The sequence below is a fragment of the Dipteris shenzhenensis genome, chromosome 3 (assembly GCF_047967505.1).
Source record: "Dipteris shenzhenensis isolate YYH24624 ecotype China chromosome 3, Dip_SZ_1.0, whole genome shotgun sequence".
Taxonomy (NCBI): domain Eukaryota; kingdom Viridiplantae; phylum Streptophyta; class Polypodiopsida; order Gleicheniales; family Dipteridaceae; genus Dipteris; species Dipteris shenzhenensis.
Window position 1 is genome coordinate 39,310,040 of NC_141598.1, and position 9,138 is coordinate 39,319,177.

Sequence of the window (9,138 nt, forward strand, 5' to 3'; positions counted from 1 at the left end):
CATCCCCCTATGCGTAGAATGAGGGTATTGATAGCCCTAGTTTCTTATTCTTTTACCTCCCCATACATGCCCATGTGTCGACTTTATTGTCTACCGCTACTATGATCTCATACTTCATGGACTTGAGCTATGTGGTAACCATATCTTGAACAGTGTATACCAACTATGGTGTAGGTATTACTGCATCACCTTTTGGATTACCTCTTGTTTTCCACATCAAGGACTTTCCTCTCCAAGGAGGCAAATCGTTGACCCCTCAGTGTTGTTGCTATAGAAAATAGATTTGTTCTTGTAGACCTAGACCCCCTATAAGTTTGCTCCACTATCTTTGGTAGGTCATTGTAGGTGGGTGTTGGGGCAAAGGTGACTACAAAGGAAGATAATCTCATTACTAGAGTCAAGGTGGCAAGAGCAATAGGGTTGGTTCCTTCTATTGATCCATAGTGTCTAAGCTATGAAACCCTAACCCCTAAGGTAATGATAGAGTAGGATAATCTCTTTATTATAGTTAGGATGGTAGGAGTGGTCATCACTGATATCTTCCTTTGATCCATATTGGCCTGATTTGCAAAGGCCCTTGTCACTTTTGACCCGCAATCTTAGCTAGGGTATCATCTTAAACTCGAGGTGGGAAAAAAGAGGGGAGAACAAGGTGACGGGTTAGGAGGTGAGCTAAAGAGGACTAAGGGAAGTTGTGACTATGGGGGGGAGGGGGAGTTGTGCAAAAGGGGATAGGGGGTTGCGAGGGGGCAAGGGGGGCTGTGCAAGGGGGATAGGAGTGTTGGTAGGGGTTGGAAAGCCTGGGTGGTGTTAGAAAAGAGAGGAAAGAGTGCTCAATTGAGAAGAGAGACCACGTGGGAGAAGGAGAAGCTAGAAGAGACAACACACAAGGACAAGGATAAACATAGCAATTTCATATTGAACATCAGCCTTGTAATGATAAGGCTCTTGGTTCCACCTAATATGTCAGCAACAAAGTCTCCACAACCTATTCCAAGATACAACCCTCCAATCACCTTGATGATAAAATATCAAGCCCCCGCCCTCCCCGTCCCCAAACACACATGCACACACCCTTAATATGAAATGGGTATGAAATGTAAGAGGAGTATTTCACTACATCATGTGATAAAGAAATAGGAGAAGTCTTTATTAAACATGCTTATTACAAGGTTTTGGATCTGCTAAGAGACATGGTAGTAACAACACACTACATAGCTAGAGTAGTGTATTGATTAAAGAAGATGCCTCTGTGAACTTGTTTGACCTCTTGCTCTACATGCTTTGCACCTACACAATGACATACACAAGGCTATCACCCTTGCTTAAGTGATTTGCACATGGATATAATCAGCTTCCACGAACATGTTTTTTTTTTTAAAACTCTGTGGATGAAAGACTCCGCGCAAAAAAAAAACGTGCTAGGGGCTTCTTTGCATATCATAGCTAGTCCAACTCATGAGGATATCAACACCTCCTCTTTATGTCAATGAGGGCATTTCTATCAATAATAGTGAACATATAAGAGAAGGAAGGGTCTTATTACTTGCTTTAAATGAAGTTCAAGGGTAGTCGCTACTCCATTACAATGTAAAGGAAAAAAATTCATAGGCAAGATGCCCATAAAAAAGAGGATACAACCATAATAGAGTCAACAAAAAAAATAAATCACTAACTTCTCCAAATGATGTTTTGCCATTACAACCTCGTGTCAAAATCATGGATGATTCTATTACCTAGATGAAGCAAAATAAAAGCCACAGCACACTTGTTTTCCTTTAATTCAAATACACTCTTCGAATTGGGGATATCCTCCCATTAAGATATGGCAATAAAACTCTTGATTAACAAGAGATTTTTAATAAGTATTTGCCAATGCAAAAAATGTTGCCAATAAAAGTCTTGATTAACAAGAGATTTTTAATAAGTATTTTCCATATGCAAAAAATCTTGCCACAATAAAAATCTCTTGCATCATTTAACTCCAAGAAATAGAGGAAAATATTGCCAATCTATAGCACAAAAAACCACTCCTTTATGGTTGACAAGAAGACAAAAGTGGCTGAATAATAAGCTAGTCACCTTAAAGGTTGACCAACATTAGGACCTTATAAAGAGAGGAATAATCTCTACAATTTTAGCCAAAAAATTTGCAAATCTACAAAAGAGAGAATGAAAACCCACCATCATTGTCGTCTGAAGTAGAAGAAGGATTTTGATACATCCATGACCTTGAATTGTGGTCCTAGAAACCTGTTTGGCAATGCAAGAAGGGTTTCTAGCTTGCTGTTAAGAAAGTGACTCCCAGGTTACTATTTGTAGAACAAAACAACAATGTTAAAAAATATGCTTGAGGAGGTCATAAACTACATTGACATAGAGAATGGAGTCCCAAGTGCAGCAACCAAGAGGCTTCAACATAAGAGATACATAGGAAATGGGCCTGACAGTACAGCCCATGAAGCAACCTTACTAGCATAGCAATCCCAACATGCCTAAAATCTCAACAATAAGAGCAATGAACTTGCAAATTGAAAATTATAGCAACATCTTTTGAAAGTTTTGGCTAAAAAGATGCTTGATGGCACTAGCGATCTCGAATAAGGCCTAGTCACTCTCACACTTGAATAAGGCCTAGTTACTCTCAAACTCTATGGCAACTTACGCACGGTGAATATGCACATTCTCTAGGAACTCTTCAATTGAAATTTACATAAGGTCCTTATCATGGGCCAATTGCTCTTTCTCAAGACTAGCCTGTGCTCCATCCAAGCTTGCAAAGAAGTCAATGACATCTCCTTGATTCTTTCTTCACAATATAGTCTTCCTTGCTTGCGGCGCTTCTTGCCACTAGTGTGCTCTAGTTGCTGCACTTTCTCCAAGGCATCCTCCTCATTGATATCCACACAAGAGGTTTAACATTAGGACTAGAAAATTCATTAGATGCTTCCTGCCCACATTGCCTGTGTGCAAGAGGAACAAGAAACCCTATGAGATATGTGATTCATTCGTTCAATGGCTCAAAAGCTACAAAAAGTAAAGCAAACCCTATGAGATATGCAAGTCAATCATTCAATGGCTCAAAAGCTACAAAAAGTAAAGCAATCTAGTAATGAGCATACAAACCTATCAATTCTTCTGCTATAACCACTCACTAGCCACCAAACCTTTGCTCCATGGTAGCAAATACTTACTTAGCAAATAGCTCCTTATCAAATGACTTTGGGAGGCCCTATGCAACTGACTTGTCCTCCTCACCACACAATATGAGTCGTGTCCTGAGGGGTGGATCTCTCGTTATTGTAAATCACCTTGAAATGCTTCCACATGCAATTCCATTGATTCTCACATTGCAGCAGTAGTGACTTTGCACTCCAAACTATTGATTATAGTAGGAGATGAAATCCCACCTCGCTTTCTTAGACCTCATCTATTGTATCAACGAGCATGAATTCAAGTAGTTTGTGAGCATCAAGCAAAGCAAGAATATCAGCATTTGACCAATTCTGGGTCATAGCTCTCTCACCTGTGAGGAGACCATCAAGAGCACAATAGGGGAAATGTTCTTTTCCACCTACATAGGGACCTTCTCGCCAGGTTTCGAGATGTCGACATAGCTCCTTCCAAGATCTTTCATCAACAATACCCCAAATGGAGGATGGGACTATGCAAGCACAATATGCGCAAATACCTTTTATGAGAGGGGGGAGAAGAAGGACAAGACACAATAGGAGCAATTCAGAGCAGTAACATCACAAATGGGAGATGGACGTGAGACAACATTGCAATTTTGAGGAAAGACAGAAGGGATAGATCAAAAGCATGACGAGCAAAAATATACTCAAAAGGGAGGGTAGAGCATGCATGAATAGGTGGAACTTCACTCCCATGAATAGGTGGAGCTTCACTCCCACACAGACAAGCCGAGACAAGCACATAAAAGGGTGTCCTCCATCCCCTCGCTGTTGCATGTCATGGCAACCATCATGACGAAGGGCGTCGCTTTGTTCAGATCCCTAGTCACAAAGCTATCTTCACTAGAGGGAATTCTGGACAAGCACCATGATGCCATGGACAATAAAAACGAGCAAGGACCAAATAGCATGCCATTGAGCAGCTTGATGTTTATTTTGTACCTAGAACCACCATGTCACACCCTGCCACCATCAGGAGGAAGGAGAGTTAGTGGCCATGAAAGACGTTTATGGTGGTGAGGTGGGAGGGCATAGCTAGTGAGTTGAAGGTGGAGCCGTAGGACCCAGTGAGGAGCTAAAGGTGGGAGGCATGCAGGCATTGTGATGAAGGCCTGTGCAAGGAGGATGCATAGGGGAAGTAGGGCACCATGGCAGAGGGCAAGGTAAAGGAGGACGAGGATGGTGATTGTTGGAGGACTCGAAAGAGAGAGGATGGCAAAAGATAGGAAGGCAATGGAGAGATCATAGAAGCAGCAGAATATGAGGGTAGTGAGGCAGAGGTGAAAGTAGCAAGATGGAGGTGAAAGTTGAATGGAAGGGCATGGCTACATGGTAATGGAACTAACACTTAGATGAACGTGTGGCATCTTTGGTGGGCCCCACCACAAATTCAAACGTCATACATCAATTCAATGTGTGGCCGCCATACCCACACGTTAGATTGCATGCCACTTCACAAATTCTTTTGGTCTTGAAGTCTTTTGTAATAAAGGGAACAAACCATGTAGGGGTGAGCCACCTTTGGTTTTTCAATATCAAAGCTTTTGTTTGAATATCATGCCATGTACGGCAAGGAAGGATTGGATGGCTCAATTCTTCTTCCATGTGCAAATGTAGCAGTGCATGCTAACTCAAGTTAACAATACATTCTAACTCGATCCTCAAACCATTACACAATGTAGGGCCATTAAAAAGTACTAGATCATTACAACTTACCCACATATGTATCCCAAAGGACCTAATGTGTATTTCTCAAACCATTACAAAATCTATATTTCTCAAACCATTACACAATGTATATTTCTCAAGCCATTACATAATGTAATGTCATTACAAAGTACTAGTCTATTACAACTCACCCACATGTATCCCAAATAACCTAATGCCTATTACAACTCACCCACACATGTATCCCAAAAAACGTTATATTGATTTCTCAAATCATTACACAATGATGGGCCATTACAAAGGACTAGTCCATTACAACTATAAACAAATATAATAGTAGCAATGTATCCACGCAACAAACTGAGCTAGAGCATTGCACCGTGCATGTGCTCGAGCTATTGTAGTAGGGCGAGTATGCAGTATAGGAGCGACAAACTGCTCCCCAACATCCATTGGGGAGCATGGGAAGCCACATCCTCAATGTCCGCCATGTCCTCGATAAGCATGTTGTGAACATGCAACATTCTAGAATACTCCTTGTGACCAACTTCGACTTTAGGTTAAGGATTTCTTATGGGGGTACTGTCACATGCCAAACACATGCTCCACAACTATACGTGTGGAGGACAACTTGAAGTTGAATGCTAAAAGTCCATGCAAAATCGTAAACCATGGCATAATTGTGTAATTCCTATAACACATAATGTATTCTCGAATGCAAAAATCATCATCAAAAGATCAGGTTCGTTAAGCAACATGCCTTGTTCAATAACCAAGAAAAATGACGAGTTTTAAGACTTTGGTGTAATTGCTAGACTACACCACCTTGCAAACACACCATGCAATCACATGTCACTATCTACAATCTTCTACAAGCACATGAAGAACCTCTTATTAAGATTGCACCAATCTTGACTTGCCTCCCTATCAAGACAATCTCTATATGTGTGATGTCCAGTGCATCACAATAAGTCAAAAACCCTGTTGTTGATGGGATCACTTCAACTTTTGTGCAAGCGTCTGCATCCGTGGGCCATGCAATGAAAGTGGAGCGATATGAAAGGAGTGCACCAACAAGCATGTACATGATCTTTGTGCTTGTGGACTTGCCAAGCCCAAAGTGTTTGCTGTGTGCTCGCTCAACTCCACAACCCTAGTCTCGTTAGTAGATCACAATAATTCCACAACCACTTGATTCCCATGACAGATAAGTTCAGCACTTATGAAGTGAGTGAGGTAGGGATGTCACCCTGCTACAAGTCATCAATGTAGAAGAGCACAAAGATCCTAGAACAAAGAGATGGGCAAGTAAAAGATCTCATGGGACTTGGCATCATCTCTATGTGTGAATGTGATATAGTGGTTCCACCGCTTCAAGCTCCTCGACTTGACATAGAAGTCCAAAATGGTGTGAAAAGCTCCATGTTGGGTGAGAAGGTCCATTAATTGCACCCTCATCTGGTTGTGGATGATAGTCATCAAAAGAGGAATATGGGAAGGAGAAGTGGTTACCATGACGTGCATGCGATTGTGTGGACGAGGCACATGGAAGGGTGGCTAGGGTATCTTGACGGCAACAAAAAAGGACTTGGAGGGAAACAAGCATGGACAAAATGGGTTGATGATAGTCTATTGGAAGGGTGTGCCATAGGAAGGAGGAAGAGTGGAGGAGGGATGGGGATTTGGTTTGTGGAATGGACTGTAATGGTGAAGGTGGGCTTTACAAAATTGTAGAGGAGGGGGTAGGGTGGGTGAAAGGGTATAAATATTTCACATGGTGTGGCATGCAAGGGCATGAGTAATGGCATGCCTTGGGTAGGCATGGTGTACCACCATGTCTGCCCCGATGTTTTTGACTGCCTACCCCACCATTAGAAACTAGTATGCCAAATTGGTCTCCTCCACACATGATCATGCATAGTCCAAACCACCCTTGAACATTTCACCCCTGCCACTGCATCGTTTAGAACCTAGCTTGCCAAATCAAAGTACATGTGTGACTTACTCTTATAAGTACCTCCTTATCCCCAATTAACCTCTATCTTGCAAACAACCCCAAGTATTCAAAGTAAGTCTTCCTCTCCTCTGGCTGATTTTGGAGACGATGAGTTTGTTTTCTTTATGTATCGATAAAGCATCTTCTTCCACGAGTGTGGAGGTTCTTTTCCCTATGGATTTTCCTCCTCTCTTCTCTACTCCAAGAGAGCTCCTACTTAGGAGGGAGAAGTTTTTGCCACTAGGTCCAGTAAGGTTTTAGCCTACTTCCTCTCATTGATGAGGATTGTTAGCTGGAATATTTAGGACCTTGGTAGTATACCTCAACTTTGCCGAAGGCATTTGATTTGTAACCAGCTTTAGCCAAGTGTTACTAGGGCTCTTATTCATAAACACAAAATTGAATGTCTAAGATTGTGCAAGTTAGGTAAATTGCTTTCTAGTCATACCTTTTGGTCTCCTGCATTGGGTGCTAGGGGAAGACTCTGCATTTCAGTTTCAAATTCTTTTCTTTCCCTGATGATTGGACATGGAATCATTACACATCTAGAGCAAAGTGGGTCATATTTTCTATCAGGGGACATAAGGCTGGACCACGTTCTTTCCTAAAAGAAACTTCTCTCTTGGGCCCAATTGTAGACTTGCTACAACATGTGAGGAGATGGTACTCCGCAGTGCATATGAGACACCCAAATCTATAATACTACCTCTGTGACACCTCTGTGAGGCCCTCCTTTACATAGAAGGGATCAAAACAATGTCTAAAACGAGGCTCACAAACCATCAAAAAGTGATCCGAGGTAGAAACTCCTAATGAAATGCATATTGAGCCATCTTTATCTAATGCCTAATCATCAACATAAAATTTATAAATTCACGGATGGATGGGCATATGATGTCTCTTATTCAACCATAAGAACATGAATGAATGAAGCGAAGTGTGAAAGACATCATCTATCCAAGCATCTCTACCACTAAACTAGAAAAGAAGGCATCCAAGCTGCTCTCTCAAGAGAAATAATGCTACCTTCTTTTCTCCCATTTTTGTCTGAAGGCTGTCTGAAGGCAACTCCACCATGTTGAAGTCAACCCTAATAGTCCACCCTCTCTAGTATTAGTGATTTCTATCATTCCATCGCTAGTACTAGGAGTCATGATATTTTTAGATGGAGGTTAGCCTCTAATAGCAATTGGCAACCCTATAGAGGAAACAGTAGAAGGGCCTTTTGACCCTTGTATTCAAGAGTGCCCCACTGCAATAGCAAGGAATCATCAATATTAGAGAGTAGATTAGCCTTTCATGCACGAGAGTCATTTTGGAGGTAGATGGGAGTCATTTTCGTGCAGGGGAGTCATTTTGAATGTAGATGAAGGAAGAGACTATAAACACTTCTTCTCTACTCTTGGCCTGAGACATGGTAGAGAATGTATTTATCAGCTTATCGACTCTGATGGGGTTTGTCAAAGTCTTGATCTCGTCTTATTTAGAGCTTATTTATAAGTACAGGTTTTTTATTTAAACAAATCCTAACAAGCTTGCTAGAGATGATGCTAGACATAGAGTTTGGCAGTGTATTCTAGCAGTGATGGTGAGGCTGATATGAGAGTCTCACTCGATGTACCTTTCACGAATCTATAACGAATCTATAATTTAAGGCTGCACTTATTGCCTTTACAAGGCCTTGTGTCAAGGCTTAGATGGGTTAAGGCCTCCTTTTTTATTGGCTTTTAAGGGCCCATGTTACTTTAGGCCTCCAGGCCATTTGAGACTCTAGTACTATGTCTAATTCACTTGCAGAGGGTCTCATTCATCTTGTCCCAAAGGGGGGTTGCAAAAATTTGGTTTCCCAATGAAAGCCAATCACTATTTTCGGCACCTTCTATAACACTTTGGCCAAAGCTATCAATTTGCATTTGCAACTCTTTCTTCCAAGTCTTATTCATGATATGTAAATGGGCTATGTGCATGGGCATAATTTTTTATAATATCTTTTCCGTTTGGGAGGCTTTGGATTGGGCTATGCAGAATGGCCTAACCGACCCGCTAATGTTGCCATCCATCGCCCATGTCAGCCAAGTCCCATCAACCCACCTCGGGTTCTACACCACCCGTCATCACTTGTGCCACCCTCGGGCACACCACCATTGGGCCTTTGGAGTTTGGGTGCCAACATAGCCTCGAGCGGTATACCCCATCACCACCCTCTCCTCTCACATATCCACTCCACCTCAGCTCCCGTTTGTGGCATTGTAAACCATGCCACCTGCCACCTTACCACCA